Source organism: Melozone crissalis, unplaced genomic scaffold, assembly GCF_028551555.1.
Source record: "Melozone crissalis strain CALT ecotype California unplaced genomic scaffold, PUWL_Pcris_2 ptg000068l_1, whole genome shotgun sequence".
Classification (NCBI taxonomy): Eukaryota; Metazoa; Chordata; class Aves; order Passeriformes; family Passerellidae; genus Melozone; species Melozone crissalis.
The window spans coordinates 15342546-15361249 of record NW_026535846.1 but is presented as its reverse complement, the minus strand read 5'-3'; the positions used below and the strand labels follow the sequence as shown (position 1 = coordinate 15361249).

The following is an 18704-nucleotide window of genomic DNA, read 5'->3' as shown; positions in this document are numbered from 1 at the left end:
TCCCAAAGCCTAGGGATGAGCTTTCAGCCTTTGTCTAGCTCAGTTACATGCTTTTTACTTTGAGAGTCAAGGGGCTATTTATTTGTATCTCAAATTTTTAAAGTGGAAAAACTGACTCCTAAGTTAGGTCTTTACTGCAGATTTTTTTTTCTTTTTTTTTCTTGCTAGAGGAAACCAAAATTTTTCCTGAAAATATGCTAGCCAGGCTTTTAAAAAAAATTTGTATAAATACAGGAACTTACACAAGGCAAAGTGAGTTGCTGCCCACTGCAGGGTCAGGTCAAGACAAGGAAAAACCTGCAAAACACCAACTTGGGGAAAAGCATAAAGAAGATCTGATTATCTGGTAGATGAGACAGGCTGAGCAACATCAGAAATGCTGCTGGCTTCTATCAGTGTTTGCCATACCAGCTGCAGAATGGGGCTGTGGCTCAGGTGCTGTGGGTAATCATGCCCCTGGCCTATATCCTGTTAGTTTTGTGCTTCTGCTGGAGTTTTGTGTGCTAGAGCTGCTTCTCTTGTGCCCAAATGATGGGGAGGCTGTCTTGCTAGGGGAAAAACAGAAATAATTGATTGCAGAGGTCTGGGGACATCCTCTTGGATTGCTCCTGAAATTGTTGTCTCTTTGAGGTGGTGGGAAAGGAAGCTATAGAAAAATCCCCTTTGTTTTATCTTTTTTTCCCTGATAGTTGACATATGAAAAGCATTTCTATGCTTGAAAGCAAATAGGAAGGCATGTGATTCTGCATTATATCTGTGTGGATTATTTTTTCCAGTATATTAGTGATTACATTAGGGGCTCTCCAGAGCTGAACACACAAGATGTTTGAAATTCAGATTGAAGAGCTTGGGTGAAAGAAGCTTGTATCCTGTCTGGGTTAGATGGAAGGTGATGTGCAGTGAGTTGTTCCTGAAACACATTTGCACAGTCACCTGGGTGCCATTTTAATGTTCTTCCTTGCCTATTGTGTTATCTGAAGACTAAAGCTGAAATAGTTTTTTTCTATTCACTCCCTCAAAGTCCCTTTTTGGATCAGATTTGGGGTTTTTTGATGCTTATATGGATCTTTGCCTCAGTGATGTTGCTGGTGGATGTGGTACTGTCCTAGCCCTGGTAGCAGAAGCCCAGGCACCAGGACCTCTGCTCCATGGATTCTGCTCAAAATAACAGGGAAGGGGAGGTGCTGATCTGCCTCTTCCCCTCCCCTCTGTACTACAAGGTAGAAAATGTCTTGCTCTGCTTTCACAAGCAGTAGGACTGAACTTGTTGCCTTTGACTCTGCCCTGCTGGGAAGGTCAGGAGCTGGAGGAGGTCCCGTGGGTTTCACAGTGTCTGTCTCTGTTTTCATGGAAGATCGTGGTGCAGATGAAACTGCTGGGCAAGCACCAAAGCTCTCAGTCTGTCCAGTGCAGCACTAACCAAGTGGAAACTTGAATTCAAGCTACCCATCCCTGTAATTGGCATTCATATTTTGTGAAGCAGTGCTTCAGCTGGGTCTGAAGGATCATCAATTCTGGCTCCTTGTTTGTGCTGCCATCGCAGCCTTGTGCTCCTTCCTGCTAATCAGCCAGGAGGGGTTTGTGGAGTTGTTTGGGTTTGGAACAGGGCTGTGGTTTTGAGATTCCAGGATGCTGAGTCTTGTCCCAGGGACTGGCTTGGATGCTCTCCTGCCTTGGAGCCGTAGTGAGCAGGCTGATATTGCAGCCCATCCCTGTTTTCCTTGGGCTGAACGAGTGTTTGCCTTCTGCTATAACTGTTGAGCAGCTGCAGTGCTGTGGTGATATATACACATCTATATTGTGCTATAAACCCTGTAGTTAAACATTTCCTTGACCCAGCACACAACAAGGTGCTTGTCTCCAGCTGGTTACAGAAATAAAGGAAGTGAATTGTAAAACAATATTGCAATTAAGCTATTTTTTCCTGAATTTTGCACAAAATGTTTTGCCTCCAGGAATGGATTGTGAGGAGTTTTATTTTAGGGAATACATAGGGTGTTGTGGGTGTGTATAAAGTTACCCTGTTGTGATTGGTGTTGGGCAGGCATTCAGGGAGAAAGTTGGCCTTTGCTTTTAAGAACTGTTTCTGAGATAGCAACATTCTGAAGGTCAGTAGAGAACAAATGGAAATACATTTACAAAAACATTCATGTTTCTCAGTGCTCCTGGTAATAACAAGCAAGTTTCTGAATCCTCACTTAGGCAGAATTCACCTTTCCATACAGAGAGAGGGGAAACCAGGCCTTCTGAAGACTGAAAATACTTTGAATAAGCAGCCTCAATGTCTGACCTTAACTTTAGCCTGTTCCTTTCTGCACTGTTTGGCTGAGGCTGGGACTAAGCTTTCCTTGGGGACATGGATGGGAGGTTCCTGTGCAATCCTGCTCCTGCCCTTCTTTTGCCCACCCCTTTGCAATGTTCTCGTTGATCTGATTTCCAGCTGGGCTCTTGCCACTGTATTATATAAACCAAATGCTCAAGCAAAGGCAGCATAGTCAGACTTCTTGCTGAAAACTTGAAAAATTGACATTGCTTCTGCCCAGCTGAGAAGCTCCCAGAAGTTGCTGTAGCTGTGCTGGATTGATGGTAATGGCAGTGCCCAGCCTACATTAGTTAGATCCATCACTAATGGCAACAACTTTTATTCCTCCCTCCCCTTCCTTCCCTTTCTCTAAGTAGTATAACTTTTTCAGTGTTATATAGGGTGGTTCTAGTTGGTCCCTTTGCTCCCTGTGTTCTGAAGGTCTGTATAAAAAGAGTTTTGAAAGGCATGAAATGGGGTAAGATTCTGCCCTGCACAGTCCTTGAAACCCTCTTATGCAAGAGCCTTTACAACCAGGACCAGTCAATGATTCACTTCAGCAATTAAAGCTCTGTGCATGGGTTTGATATCACCCTGGCACAAAGCAAGGCATTGCACTTTATTTGGTGCATTGCCCTTTCACGTGTAACACTCACAGCTGATATTCTTGCTCAGCATTTGGACCTCTCTGGTGTGATCCAGGTTGAACCTTGTGGTGTCATTGCTCCCAGCCATAGATCTGCCTCTTCTGCCTAAGCTCCAAATTTGCTTCATGCCTTCTACCAAATACCATGCCTTGTTTGGCTTTATTTAGGATCTGTACATGTTTGGTTTTTGGTTTTGTTTTGCTAACTTCTAGGATGAGAGTTTCTTTAATAATAATACTAAAATATTTTAATACTAAGCATTAAATGTTTCATACTAAGCATTAAAGTCAACAGCAACAACAGACTAGAGAATAGAAGAAATCTGCTGTCAAAGCAAAGACTGGCTTCACAGCACAGAGATCAGTGTGCTACTAGTAGCTATTTTTTATGATCTGGAAAATGGGAGATGGCTTCCTAATTAACAGTGTAATGAGCTGTGTGGTGAAGATTGTGCTCCAGGGACCTGAAGCTATGGGTGACAACTTACAGTGTGTGTGTGAGCGGTAATCCAGCTCTACCCCACCTTTCTACATATTTGAAAAGAGTGCAGTAGTTGTGGGAGCCCCTGGAGTTACCCTGCTCAGTGGGTCCATCCTGCAGGAGATTTTCTGTGGGGGTCTGAGATAAAGAGAGCAGTTGGGGAGAAGCCAACAAGTGCATGAGCTAAATACCAGAAAAAGCTTCAATGCCCCTTGAGATGAGAGTTGGACTAGTTCAACACAGATGAATTTGTACAATATGATGAGCCAGTGCCTCTGGCAGGATGATGTCCAGGTGAAATACCAGATCCTGCCTGCCTGGGCTGGGTGTGTGTGCTGCTGCCCAGGCTGGGCAGTGCCTGGAACCTCTCTGACAGTGGGAGCTCACCTGCAGGTGTTGATGGGTTGTGTGGGACTGAGGAGCCCCCCAGTGGCAATCTCCCACAGCCTCCCACTGGCCAGGAGTGGTGCAGCAAACTGGTCTGCACAGTGGCCAGCAGTTGGCCAAATGTCCATTTGGTGGCCGGAGCTGGCTGTGACTGCAGAGGTGTAATCTCTTCTTGCATAAAGGTGCAAGGTATTAAGCACTTCCTGACCTCTGGTTCTGCATATTTGCCAGCCTTGCTGCAGCCCATGGATCTATGTTTCAAACCACATCTTTTTAACTGTTGTGGTTTTATTTTGAAGATTTCACCTATTTTATTAGTAATCTAATAGGGTGCTCCCATAAGCAAGTCCCTGTTGGTGTTTGGCTTTAGAGAGAGCTTGTTTCCAGTTGACTTTTTTTAAGATTAAATGAAGTGTAGTGCTTGGCTTTGGTAGCAGTATTTATGTTTTAGTATTTAGCAAGTTAATCTTCTCAGGGGCAAAATCTGGCTCAAGTAGCTGAAAACTTTGCAAAGTTGTTGCTGCTGCTCAGGCTGCAGAGTATTTATTGTTGATAGAAAGTTAAAAGGCCTGTGACAGACTTGTATGAAAATATGAACCTCTTCTAAACAAATCTGTACTCCTGTAATTTGCATTGTGCCACCATTTGCATTAGGATTGGTTTTTTGGTGCTTCTTAAAGCTTTCTTTAGTGTGTGTTAAAAGACCTTAGTTCAAAGAACTACATTCCTATTAAATGGCAGCTTTCCCATATTAATACATTCCATGAGGATGCAGTCCACATGAATGCTGTATACATCTCATTTGTAGATGTGTCTAAATTGAATGTTGCTAAAAATGGATCAGAATGGTTTTCCTCTTCAGAAATATTCTGTGAACAGTCACTTGTGTTCTGCAGTAGTGCAGTTCTAGTGTAAAATACTATTTCCTTGAGCGGTGACTGAGGGTGGATAGTTATCCTAGAGCATGTTCTCCTGGAGAGCAGAGGATTGCCTAAGTCATGTCAAGGACAGACTTGGGTGATGGGCAGAGCTGGCAGCTGAGATGAAAGATGAAAAAGTATATTTGTGCCTCCAAGACCCTCCTACCAGAGCCAGTGCCACTCTTTCTCCAGTGGCCTGGTCTGTGGATGCCTGAACTGGTTCTAACTGGGATGCTGTGCTAACAGTGGGCCCTCTGCCCACTGCCTCATCTTCCTTGTGCTGGTGTCCATCTGACCCCACAGCCAGCCAGGGTGGGGGGACTGACACGCTGAGGAGAAGGAAATGGCCTTTGGTTGATGTCAGCCCTGCCTGGGTGCAGTTTTAGTGTGCCAGGGCAGTTCCTTTTCCCATGCCTCAGTAACAGCCATTAGCCATTCATCTGGTGCTGCTGTGATCACCCAAAGTGCTTTCTTTGTGATTGTTGCAAGGTGCCCTTCGTGATTGGTTAGGTGGAGATGCAAAACTGGCCTAAAAATATTCTCTGCTCCAAGTTCCTTCCAGTGGCTTCTTATTTGGCTCAAAGATGTAGCAGACAGGATGGGAAAGTGCCTCAGAACTGGTGATGCTCCGCTCAGGCCTGCAGGACTGGCTGGAGAGATCCCAAAGGCACTGCAGACTCCTGCAGTGGTTTCAGTGCTGGCTTCTGCCCTGGGAATGCAGCTCATCTGGCAACTGCTTTTCCAGTGGGTGTGCAGAAGTGGTTTCCAGGTAATCTCTTAATTTTTTTCTCCCTTTACAAAAAACTCATTCACTGCCAGACTCCCCATGGCCCGTGATCTCCAGAGAATAACTTGTTCACTTTTTTTTCCACTTATCCCCTCTCCACACCTACCTTTTTTGTATTTTGTATTTAATAAAGTGGGTGACTCAGTACTAAATATAAAGCCTCCTGCTTCCGGCATCATCTGCCTGGGGCTCATTTCCTGGAGCTGACATCAGTTGAAGCTCCCGATTTCCTTATGAAATAGCAGGACATGAAATGTCCTTTGCGCGGTGATCTGGGCATCCTTGTGGGCTTCTGTGGTGGCTGCTTGGCTCCCTGATCTAAGCTGTGAATAATTAGCTGGTTAATTGCTAAGCTGAGCACTGGTGGAGCACAGGGTAAATGGGGCAAGTCCTCAGATCTGTTTTGCACTGCAAAATTGTACTCAAGTTTGCAGGCGATTTTTTTAAATAAAGACCAACTTTCAGTCCCTCCTGCATAGGCAAGGTTTTTATTAAATAAGCATGAGCCTGACTAATGTCTTGCTTTCTTCCAGATGACAGGCTCGCTGACAGAGCAGCTCAGGAAGCTTTTAAGGGGGAAAGCTAGCAAATATGGACCTGTTTTTTCTTTAGAAAGACTGATAAACTGAGGAATTAGGGTCAAATGCTTGCTCCTCAGTTGTCACATCTTTCTTTCCATAGCTGTTTACATTGATGGGATATACACTGCCATTGGTTGGCACTGAGGGAGAAAGCAAAAAGTGTATAAACCCTCAATTTGTGTCAAAAAGCACAGGTGAGAGTCTTTCTATCTGTTCATAATTTCATTAAAATCCTTACACTTAAAAGAGATTGTGGACAGAACTGGAGGAGGGGAACATGTTGCCCATGGTAAATGGTCACTGATGTCAGTCCAAAACAGGCTGGTGGCTGGGCACTCAGCTTTGCTGTCTAAAGCCCTGGCTCACAGAGCATGGTGTGTTTTCTTTGGTGAAGCAGGCTATTTAAGTTAACTGGTTTTCTCTTTCAGTTAGGTACTCTTTTGAACTTCTCCCCCTTCTCTCTCTCTCTCTCTCTCTCTCTCTCTCTTTTTAATTTTTAAATTTTTTTTGTAAGGAGAGGGGATGTTCCTGAAAGCCCTTGATTTGCAGCACAGGCAGAGGCAGGAGACTGAGCCACCTTTGCAGCTCCTGAAGGCTTGCCAAGGTTTGCTGATGCTCTGTTGGCTCTGGGATCTCCTGAGGCTGCTGTGGCCCTCTGCCCATGGAGGTTTCTCTAGCATGGGGATGCTGAAGTGGTTCAGCATGTCCTATACTCCCAAGTTGACAGTGAAGCTGGCTGTGTCCCACTAAATAGATATTTTAGGCAGGAGCTACAAGTGCCAGCAGTTAAAACCCATCCCAAAAATCACTGGGACAGATGTGGCATGCCCAGGAACTTGTTCGTCACCATGGATGTCATCACCAGTTATCTTGAACAGCTTCCAACATCAGCATGGTGTGTCTTGGTGTTAGTGAGAAAAACACCACTTCTGGAGTGGCAGGAAAACTTGGTGTCCAAAAGCAGATGGTTGTCCTTTTCTGGACCCACTGGGGAGAGCAGTGGGGTTGCACAGCCCACTGTAGGCAAAGGCCAGCACACTGGATGAGCTCCCTTCCTCCCCCAGAACTTCACCAAAGGATCTGAGCTCCCTCCCTCCCCCAGAACTTCACCAAAGGGTCTGTTCTTGAGGGTTTGTGGTGAAAGATGACTCCTGAATTTACCCTTTCTGCTCCCCTGTCACCTGGCAGGCAGCAGCTGCCACTCCCACAGCCATCACTGAGCACCTTCTGGAGGGCAAATACGTATTAGTGGCCTCCAAGTGAAACTTGGCATCTCGAGCGGTGGAGGAGATGTGTCCCCTTGCACAGTGATGTGCTGGGGGAATCCTGCCAGTGCTGGAAGTTGTCTTTGTGCAGAAACGTACATCACAATGTTCCATGCAGGGGAGTGGATGTGTCACCTGAGCACCTCAGGCATCACCTTCTTCCCTAAAAGGCTCTTTTTAAAGCAGGAAGAAGAGGAAAATACACTGCTATACTGGCTCTACCAAAGAAAATTCCTATTTTGGAAGAGTGTGGGGAGTGGTGTGAGACCAGGCGTGTGAGGAAGTCTGCTGGGAGTGGAGTGCCCGGGGAACTGAGCGTTCGCTGCCTGCCACGCCACACCCGGGTGTGCTGAGTCTCGGGACATGACGTGGGGATGAGTGGTGCTGGCACCACCGAGCTGCTATTTTAGGTTTGACTGTAATTGCAGGTTGGACCGCCAGGACTGGATTTGGAGTATTCACAGAGCAGAGGGCACTTAAAGCTCTGGAAAAACTGGCTATCTCTGATCCTTTGCAAATGTGGGAGATGGGGATTTCACGTGCGCTGTGCGTGAATTGAACTCCGTGTGGTGGAGCCACTGAGGACCTGTGCTGGCTGGTGATGGGGCAGGGATGTCCTCTCCCTCTCAGACAGAGGGAATGATTATACCTGATAGCCTGTAGGATGCTTTCCACTTACCTGAAAAAAGAAAAGTGGGTAAGCAGAGGTGTGAAGAACCACGGGCTGGTGGCTTTTAGGCATTTTCCTCTGCAGTACCAGTCTGCCACCTGCACACCTGCAGATGCTGCCCTGCTGTTCCAGCAACACAGGTGACAGACACTGAGCAGACACTGCTTGTGCAATGGCTCTGTCACTGATAGAAAGTCACAACCTGGTTTGGGAGCTGGGCTCTGGTGTGCTCTCCCCCAGAGCTGTCAAGCCCCAAAGCCTCACTAACCCTACAGGATGGATTTGTGCTGTGCAATGTAGGATGGAAAGTGGAGATGCTAAACTTCACGAGATGAGTTTTTTCACTTTTGTTGCATGATTGCCCCTAGACTTCAGAGGCTGGATGCAGTCCCTGGTTTTGGTCAGAGCAGCCAGCTGGGCTCCCTGCACCCAGATGTGCTGTGATGCTGAAGCTGGCTGCTGGTGCAAATCAGCAGAGCTGAAATTGCTCTTCCCTAAACCCTGCCTGATGTGCACTCAGCCTGGTCTCCGTGGACTGCAGAAGTGTTTTTCCAATCCAACTTCTTTCTTTTTAAGTTACAGCTGCAGTTCTGGGCATAAAACCCCCTATTTTGGTTTCCATGATGTTTACCATCCTGAGGAAGCTGGCAGGCTGTGGGTTTGGGGTTAGGTTTTTTGTTTTGTTTTGTTTTTTGGGGTGTGTTTTATGCCTCCTTTGAAACTTTACAGCTGGAAGCTAAATTTTCAGGTGGTACCCAAGAAATGGTACCAGGCAGTGACTCACTTTCCTGGCTGATGTAATTTTTAAAGAGAAACAACAAAAAAACCATCCAGTGACCATAATTTTTAGAACAGTCATGAGTTCTTCAGATTTTTTACTAATTCAAATATTGTGTTTATTAGTAAATGACATCTTTTCCTTTTAGCTAAGGAAATGCTCAAACATTATGGACTTAACAGGAGCAGAAATCTCTGAAATATATGATTATATTTTGGAAAGCCAACTACTTAACCTTTCTGGTGATTGATTCTGCTCCTGTTCATTGCATCAGCAGCACACAGTACATGATGTTTCTGTTGCTTGTGTCTTCCTGGCTCGCAGCAGATGTCTGTTTCTGTTTCATCTAGAGCAGACAAGGATTAATTGCTGAGGTAATGCAATATATTACAGTATGGGCCAGCTCTGAACTCTGTATTTCATTTAATTTAATCTAATCTATTCAGACCATTTTAAAATTTGTTTTGTTAGTTTTTGTTTTTGAGGAACTATGAGGTGAGATAGCAGGCAGCATCCTCCTTCAGTGCAGATTAAGGCCAGATAGGTCTGGATCCTGAATATTTTGTGAGCTTCTGGTTGTTTCAAAAGCATCCATAAAATAAGTACATAAAGCCAAATACAAGCTCTGCGTTGCTGTTTGGACATGCTGAGAACGAGCAAATCAAAATCCATTGTTCTAAAGAGTAAAGAGCAGTAGAGGGATTTTTTTGTTCAGTTTTTTCGGGGGGAGTTTGTGTTTTGTTCTTTATTAATTAAAAAAATAGTTTGCTTACCTACATAAAGCCAAATACAAGCTCTGCGTTGCTGTTTGACTGGACACGCTGAGAACGAGCAAATCAAAATCCATTTGTTCTAATGAGTAAAGAGCAGTAGAGGAATTTTTTGTTCAGGTTTTTTTTGTTGTTGTTGTTTGTGTTTTGTTCTTTATTCATTAAAAAAAATTAGTTTGCTTACCTAAAAGCTCTGTATCTTACCGCTTCCTACCCCCAGTGCCAAGCCATAAAGGACCAGGGGCTGTTTTTTGGGCAGAATCCCCGCTCTCAGGGATGCTCGGGGCGCTGTCGCGGCGTGGCCGCATCCCTGGGAGCGACCTCCCCTCGCTGGGCGGGGAGCGGGAGGAAGGGAAGGGAGGGAGGAATGCTGGCTGCCCTGCTCCGGGCCGGGGGCGGGGGAGACGCCGCGGGCCGGCCGAGGCAGCGATTCGGCGTCCCCGGGCGGAGAGAGCAGGGTAAGGAGAGCCGGGAGGGTGTCCCGGTGTGCCGGGCTGGGCTGGGCTGGGCTGGCCGTGCGGTGCGGGCCGTGCCGGAGATCGTCCTGCGATAACTTGTCCTGCTGCTCTTTTCCCTGCTCCAAGTCTTGTGATTCCGCCTGCTGTTGTGGTTGGAGGAAAACAGCTGAGGGCAGAGCGAGTTTCGGGTTTTGGTGTGTCTGAGTTTGGAATTTATCGGCGCGCCTGATAAACGCGTGCAAGCAGCAGCAGGGAGGGCTGCCCCGGCTGGGCATCAGCGGGGGATTCGTGTTTAGGGCTCAGGGTGTGTCCTCCCAGCTCTGGGTTTGTTCCATCTCTGTCTGCTGCAGGCTTTTACAAAGCAGAACTGCTCAAACTTGCATGTTAAAGCGTTAAATATTTAAATCTATGCCTTGCAGAAAGTGCGTGGAGCTCTGAGTGCTTTTGGGAAGTGGCTGTAGGCTGCTGGCTGTGTGGCTGCTGAACTTTTTGGGGTCTCTCACCTGGAGAGGTTGGGCTCTGAATGCTGCCCTGCCATTGCAGCTGGCATGGCATGAGGCATTACAGGCTGGCAGGATTTCATCTCCTAACAGAGGAGTTTATCTGGCTTGCTGTGGTTTCTGGCTATACCTGATGCTGGAAGCCAAGGCAGACCCTCTCTAAGCACTTTAGTAGTCACTACTAGTTTAAAACACTTGTATACCAGTACTGAAATGCTGAATTTTTTTTTTCTGGAAACTTCATTTGTCTGCAAACCTGTAAAACACTTCTAGTATATCTTTTTCACATCCTAATTTTGTTTGTACTGAATGTATTGCTCTGAGGTTTTGCTAAGTTATGTTTTATTAAACTGATACTGTATTATCTCTTAGCCAAAAGGCTAAGAAGAGATATTTCACTCTGCATTTATTCTGCAAAGCATCTGTCTCTAAAGAATGATTTCCACAGCTGGAGGACTCTCACACCCTCGAGAAATTCAAAGTAGTGGTGAGGTTGCATGCTGTTTACAGGGCATACATCTCTCTAACCACAACATCTGTCCTAGGGGTATTGGGCACTGGCTGAGCTGGGAAACGGAGGGAGGAGGAGGAGGAGGAGGAGGAAGAGGCAAAGCAGCTTGAAGGGACCTAAGGAGAAGTTAGTGCTCATCTCCAGGAGTGCCTGATGCATTTTCCCAGCCTTGATGCTGGATACATTTACCTAACCTTGAAACCTGCTAATGGGAGTGCATTTTGTGGGGGTTTTTAATGCTTCTCCAAAGTCCAAGAGTCACGAACCAGAGCTTGCCTGATCCTGAACTGGTGGCTGCTGTCTTTGGTTCCCTATCACTCCTCCCCATATTAAGGTAAATTATAGAGAAGTGTGGGGAACACCCTGCAGTTAGACTAAATGTGATTTCACTGTCATTGCAACCTCCTGGGAGGCAAAGCCAGCAGCTTTCCTTCACTTCTGGCCATTTTGCATTAATTTTTGAGATTGTTTCTGATTTTGTGAAGAGTAGATAGGATCTACACCATCTATTCTGCAATAAATGAGTGGTGAATTTACAGAGATTTTTCCTACTTCATAAGCCACTAGGACAGCTATGTAGTGACACTGATTTATTGCAGTCTGATGTTGTTTTCTTGCTTTGAAACAAATTAATTTGACTTCTTTCCCTTTTTCCCAAGTGCTTTCTAAACAAGATCACAGACAACAGGGGAAGGATGGAAAATGGTTTTTCTTTTTCAGTAGCTTTTTCTAGTGAGAGATCTGTTACTGAAATTCCTGGGGTTTAAGACACTTTTGAAACATAATTACAACACTTAGGGTACGGTTTGTAGTTTCTAGTGTTTTGTTTCTTATTTAAGAAAACATTAATTGACACATTTCTCTGCATGTTTATCATCTGGGCAGCCAGAATTTCAGCCTTGGCTGTCTCTTTCTGGACAGCTCTATTTACCTTCAGCTGATAGAACGGTTTGCAAACTGCTTGCCCACAGCTGTACCTTCCAAAAGGTTGCACAGAACCCACCTTCCCAAAATGAACAGCTGAAACTCCTTTTGTCCAGCTTGCCAGGGATCAGCACCGTCATGCTGGGTGTTTGGCTTGTAGGAGCTTGTTTGCTGCTGTTGAATAAGCAGTGACTGTACTGTGATTTAATTTAGGGATCTGGTTGATTCCCCCACCTGGGTGGAGAGGAAGTGTAACAGACTGAGTAATGCTCCTTGCTGCTTTATCGTGGCACCCTGGGTATCAGTTCCTTTACCTGCCAAAGGTGCTGCCTGGGAGCAGAGCTGGAGCTGCTGGGGGGATGGAGAGTGTTCTGGGATTTGCAGGGCTTTATCCAGCTGCTCCTGAGCCAGGCTGCAGGCTCAGCTCTTGTAAGGAACTGGGCTCCTTTGGGGCTGAAAATTGGGAAATTGAGGGACATATGCTTAAAGCATGTTGAGGGTAAACCTGCAGGTCTCAGCAAGCAGGTGCCAAGCGCTTCTGGGGAAGAAAATTTGCACAGATTCAGCCTTGTGAACCTCATTCCTCCCTGCTTATGCTGGCAGGGAACCCACTGTCTTTTACACTGTTGCTCTGAGTGTCCCCTCATAAAATGAGGGATGCTGAGTTTTTACAATGGAGGGTAAGAGATGGGTCCTTTTTTTAAGACATTTATGGTTAAGGCACAGAATAAGCAGAAGGAAGTATTAATGCTGCTCCTTTTTTTTGGGAACTACACAAGAATAAGAATTACTATCAACATAAGAATTTCCTGAGAGGCTTGCATGACTTTTCTGTGTCTGAGCCAGGAATTTAAATGAAGCCTTCTGAGTTTCAGTCCATTAGCGACACCTGACCTCAGCCCCCCTCTCTTTTACCTTCTTGCACTTAAGTTTAAATAAACTCTGTTTGCTTTTGCAAGTTCCAGGTGGATGAGTGTTCAGCTCTTCCTTTCCTGAGACGTCTTGAAAGGATCACCTGTTCCATGTTGTGCTAGCTAGGTAATGAGAATATTGCTCTTCTGTTTCCACTGACATGAACAAACTATTTCAAAAGTTAGTTAAACCAATCTAGTGGGTTATGATTTCAAATGTTCTGTAACCCTGGAGTAGCTGCTCTACTAAAACTGGAGGTGTGTCAAAATGCAACACTTAGTAGGAGTATTTGTTGAAGAGGCTTTTAAGGCTTGATTCATTGGTGCCTTGAGCAGTATTTTATCTGTTTTCTGCTGTGCCCTGTGGATTGTAAGTGCTCTGTAGAGATGTGTAATACATTTTGAGCAAGGTCTGTGGGTTGGAGCTGTGAGCCTTGCAGCATGATGGGAGTGTGTGAGTGCACTTGGTTTCCTCTGTGACCATCCATCCATCCAATCCACTTGGCCTTGGTCTTCCATGACAGGAGCCTTCAAAGAGTGTAAGGTCTGCAGAAAGCTTTTAGTGCTTCTCCCTTCCATTTGAGTCCCAAAGCAGTTTTGTGTTCCTGTTCAGCCTTCTTCAGGTAGATGGGAGTGACCAAGCATCCATCCATGCTGCTCCAGGACTGCATCTTACCCTTGGTGTGCATCAGAGGCAGCTCTGGCTCAGGGGACAGGAAATGTGCTGGGGGAAATTTCATTGAGGGCTGGGGAAGCTTTATTTTTTCCTTTCCATGGGCAATTGGAGTGGAAGCATTTGTGTTCTTTTGACTTGTGCTTCCTTCCAGCCTCTGGGAAATTTGGTACCATGTGACCAAGCATCCTCAGCTGTTTGCTCTGTGTCTGTTTTCTGATATCTGTGAGACTGAGGGATTGGTGTACTTGAATCTCTGTGAATTTCTGTTCATATCCCAGCTTTCAGTAATTTGGATGCTGCTGTGCAGGACATGGCTCTCCTGGGCTTTTATCAAGGGGCTGATTCCTGTTTGATGCTGTGAGCAAGTTTGATGCTGATTTTGGGTTTTCTCTGGGTGCTGGCTGCAGTTCAGTTCTGATCATGCTGATCATTATCCAGGCCTGACCACACCCCAGAGAGCTTCCTTGGCTGTGCAGGGCTGTCAAAGGCATGTAAATTGGCTGATGGCTCAGCAGTTGCTTTTACTAAGGATTTAAGATGATTGAAGCTAGTGAATCTGGTTCTGTCATGAAGGGAGAGAAAACACTTGGACCAGCATGCAAAAGGGGAAGGATCAGGTTGTCCAGGCTGCCAGTGGATGTTGGGGTGGTGGATAAAGTCTGTGCAGAAGGCATAAGAAAAGTGATTTGCTGCATTTGTTTCCATACTGTTGGAGTGGCCCTGCCTCTCTGCAGCCCAGATCCCTGCTGGGCACCTGCCCAAGTGCTGCTCAGAAAAGTAGCTGGCATCACTCTATGCAGGTCTAGCTGGGAGAAACTGAGCTTCTAACCTGGACTTGGTGGAGGAACATACTTGTCCAGAGGTGGCTACCCCATTGAGACATGCCTCCAGATCTGGAGAGAAGCTCTGGCAAGCCGAGAGCAGTGACTAATTCCAGCATGTGTGTCTGCTCCTGATGGATTTGGCAGATTTTTCCCCTGCAGCAGTGGTGGGTTGTGCAACAACTGGAGCAAAGTTTCACAGTCCACTCCCAGGTGATCATAAGCATAGCAAGGAGCTTGCCTCTCCCAGCATGAGAGTTTCAGGAGTCCGAAAGGATATAAAGCAAAACCTGCTGGTGGGACTTCTGGTGCTTCAGAAGCAGCAGCTGGAGGTAATCTCAATGTGGAATTGGGATGAAGTAACCTGAAGGGTGTCTGTGCAGTGGGAATCTCTATCTGCAGCCCTGTGTCCTTTCCCTGTGATGCAGCTGGTGGGCTACACAGCCAGCATGGGTCAGTCAGGAGCTGTTCTGTGTGTAAAGGGAGCTGGAGAGCTGGGTGGTGTACAGTGGTCAATTCAAATGGCCAGGCAAGCTTAAAGTAATTCATAATTAAAGCTGAATTTATGTAGTTGGTCTCGGCTGTTGAGGTGAGTTTTTTGGTGCTTTGCATGGCCAAGAAAAGCTGAACTAAGAGAAATAAAGCTAGATTTGGGTAATGGCTTTGCAGGTGTTAGAGTACAGTGGTGTTCAACAGTTAAAGCACTGCAGGCCTGACAGCAGAGCTGTAGATTCACTGCTGTTGAGCCTGTGTTTGGTGCTGGGAAAACTTCACTGAAGGGGAGATCCACAGATGAGAGATGCAGCCACTCAGCCAAATGTGGCACCACAAAGCAATGCCTGCTCAAAGCATTGTGTGCCTTTCTTCCTGAGGCAGGGAAATCAGCTCCCTGAGTGCATAGGAACACCACAGTGTTTGTGAGCACACGAACCACAATTGTGCAAAGAGCAGCACCAAACTGATTTCAGAATCTGCATCATCATGCTGATGGTAAGGGGTTAGGCACCACCGTGGTGGAGCCTCTCTGGATGGGCAGCATCTCCTGAGCACTGCTCCTACCAGGATGACATCTCTCATCAAAGGGTGAAGGGGAAGGTCTGGTTTCAGCCAGTGCCTCTGACCAGTGGCTGTCTGGAAGGTAATTGCCAATTAAAAGTTTATGTGCTTCCATCAGCTTGGTGTTTGCTAACAACCACATCCAGGGTGTGGGTGCTGTCTTGTAGGAATTTGATGAGCAAAACACTGTGGTGAACATTTGACGAGCACACAAACTGATTATGAGCAGGAGAGGATGGATTTTATGATAGGTTTTCATTTACAGGCCATCAATCCCTCAGCCTTCCTGTCTCCCTCCCAAGCATTGGAAATTGCTTACCTCAGAGGACTCATCAGACCAAGTCTGCGCCATCATGTCCTCCTGTCAATGTCAGTTTTGGGACTGTCGTCTGTAAAACCCCAAAGGCTTTGCTTGGACTGGACCACTAAAAGCAGCCATGAGAGCTGAGGATGGAGATGGGAGTGGATGTGTCTGTGCCCTCTCCTGCCTGCAAACATTTCCAAAAGCAGCATGGGCCCAGGCCTGTGCCTGTGCAGGAGGGTTCCTGCAGCGTCAGGAGATTGCTCTGACAATCTCAGCATCCTCTGCAGCTTCCACTCACCTAGGAAGGGATGCAAAGAAAACTCAGGCCTGTATCCCTTGCCAGTGACTCTTCCCTCACTGCCCTGAGGGGCTGCTCTGGGCTGTCCTGGCAGCTCTGGAGCTTGCAGAGCCCTTTGGGATGGGCATAGTGCTGCTGGCTGCTTTCAGAGGGGCTGGGGAGGGTGAAGAGGGGAGAGCACACGGCCACCCCACTCTGCTGTGCTGCTCTTTCTTGGCAGGGAGCAGCCCTGCCTGCAGAACAGGGCGGAAGAGGAGGATGAGGTGAGCCACGGGAGGCCTGGGGGCTGGATCCTGTGGCAGCTGAATCACTGAGTTTCCTCCAGACTGGCCAGGCAGCCCCAGGGCTCTGGCACTTGCTGTGGTTGTGAGGGGACTGAGTGCCTGGCTGTCCCATTGCTTATTCCAAAAATGTGTGCTGGCTTAGTGGTCACTGGTGTGTGGGGTTGGAGTATTCTTAATTAGCTACTGCTAACTGACTTGTCTTCTGATGTCAGGAGCTTTTGTCATGAAAAGGGAGCAAAACCACAGGTTCCTCAGAAACTGAGTCACTGCTCCAGACTAGGTGTAGCTCACTTGTTGTGTTGGATTTTATTTTTTTTTATTTTAGATTGGGTGGAAATAGGGCATACTAATACCTTTTTGTTGACTCTTGAATGTGTCTCTGCACTGGCCTGTTTGAGTAAACAAGTTGATATTGTTAATCAGTCATTGTAGAGATATTAAAGGAAGGCAGGCCTGGAAGGGATGAAGCACTCAGTTTTCAGAGTAACACAGAGCTGCTAAGAAAGTAAATTCTTCCATTTGGATCAGCAGCAAATTCCAGCTCTGTTTCTGTTGGAAGTGTTCAAGTGGCTCTCAGGAAATATTTGGTTGTTATGTGCTTTCAAATTTGAGTCAATCTGCCAACTTTCAAGACGTACAAATGTCTGAATATCCCCCCTTCATCAGTTTTCTACCAGCACTCTGTGTAATGGAGCTTCCAGGATACAGCTTCCAGGGCTTCCCCTCTTGGGGAAAAGTCTTGAGAACATTTTTCTCTGTGCTTGAGTGTTTCTAAGTTGCTGTCTGAGCAGTTAATCCACCCAAATATCCTGGTTAGCTTCTGGCACTAGTGCTGGAAGTGCTGAGTGCCTCAGCAGAGGGATCTCTCCAGTGACAGCCCTGCAGGGGCTGTCCCCAGGTGGCTCACAGCTGTCAAAACACACGCTGGGACAGCTTTCCCTGACCTGCCCCTGTTGCAGTTCTGCAAATAAACTAACCCCAGTTTGGTGACTGCAGTGTGCTTAGGACCTGTAAAATTTATTTGCACGGGAACTTTATACAGCCAGTCTCAGGGAAGGAGTTGATATTCCAAAACCTTGTACTTAGGCAGCTCTGATCTGTGTCCCAGGTAGTCTTGAGAGGACAGAAAGAGGCTGCAGTGTCTGCCAGCCATGCTCTGCTGGGCAGGTGCCTTTGTGCATACATGTGTGACAGAGCTGCCCTTTTCCTCTGTGGGGTGAGGGATGAAGGCAGGATGAGGGATCTGGAGCGGGGATTGCTTCCTTGTACACTTTGTTTATCTGTGCATTGACCCATGGGCTGTCAGCCACCAGACTAAAACTTTTCTCTTGTTCTGAGATGGGTGTTTCAGTGTCTCTGCCTGTCCTACCCTGGTGGAGGCTTTGTTGCAGTGTGAGTGTGACCTGGCCAGGCACGAGCAGCGTGGAGAGTCCCCACAGGGCTTCCAGGGAGGCAGCTGATGTGTGATCCCTGTGCCAGGGTGATAAAAGGGCCTTTTATGTCCCACAAGACAAAGCCTCTTGTTTAAAAATGCAACTGAATGAAAAACACGATTCTGAATGCCCTAGACTCAGCTATTAAAAACAAACAAACATAAAACCCCCCACACAACAAGAAAAAGAAAAGCTCCCCTGCCCCCCAGCCCAGTGTCCCAGTGATGGTGTAACACCTCTGCATTGCAGAAAAGCTCTGTACAATTGCTTTGGGAGCTGTAACTTTGTGGCCCATTAACCTTTCCATGGACTGTTTTGTTATAACACCCTTTCCCTTCACAGACAGCCCTGACAAGGTCAGGTGTCTGCTTTTTCTCTGCTGCTTTGAATTCTCCCTTCCTCCTCTCAAGCAGAGAAACAGAAGGAAGAAGTGATATTACAAAAACTGAGAGTGAAACCTGTTTTATGGACTGAGCTGAACAGTCTAGGGATTGGAAGGAAGATTTTTTTTTTTTAAGTCAAGACCCATACAAACAACCCTAGGGCATATCCAGAGCATAATATTTACCTGATAAAGTCAAACAGAGCAGCATTTTTAAAAGCTCTCAGTTTATGGTGGTGTTTGCTGCTTCTTTTGGTGTTAAAGATGTTAGAGATAGTCAGCAGCAAATTAAATTCCAATTAAGTGGTTAGGTAATGATGCTTTGGGAAATCCCTTTTTAAGGGAAATCCTCATGGTTTGAAAATGAATTGGTGCAAATGAGAATTAGGAAGAAGGCAGAACTTGTGGAGGAGCTTTGGCTGAATTTTCATCTGTAGCTCAGCCTCTCCTGCCTGGCAGCTCGTGCCACCTGCCTGCATAGCCAAATCTGGCTCTGTTCTTGGGAGCATTCTCCAAGTGTTTCTGCCAGTTGTGAAATCCATCTCTTGTATCATGCAAC

The 18704-nt window shown here is 46.5% G+C and overlaps 1 protein-coding gene across 3 annotated transcripts in view; it reads left to right on the top strand.

Moving 5' to 3' along the window:
- PLS3 (plastin 3) overlaps window positions 1-18704 on the top strand; it is a 49710-nt gene that overhangs the window by 8805 nt on the left and 22201 nt on the right. For 2 of the 3 annotated variants that reach the window (XM_054289502.1, XM_054289499.1), the window contains exon 1: window positions 9966-10045. The exons of the other annotated variant lie outside the window; for it this stretch is intronic. The gene's annotated coding sequence lies outside the window, so the exon portion shown is untranslated. Of the gene's footprint in view, window positions 1-9965; window positions 10046-18704 lie in introns of those variants that run through there. 3 annotated transcript variants of the gene reach the window in all.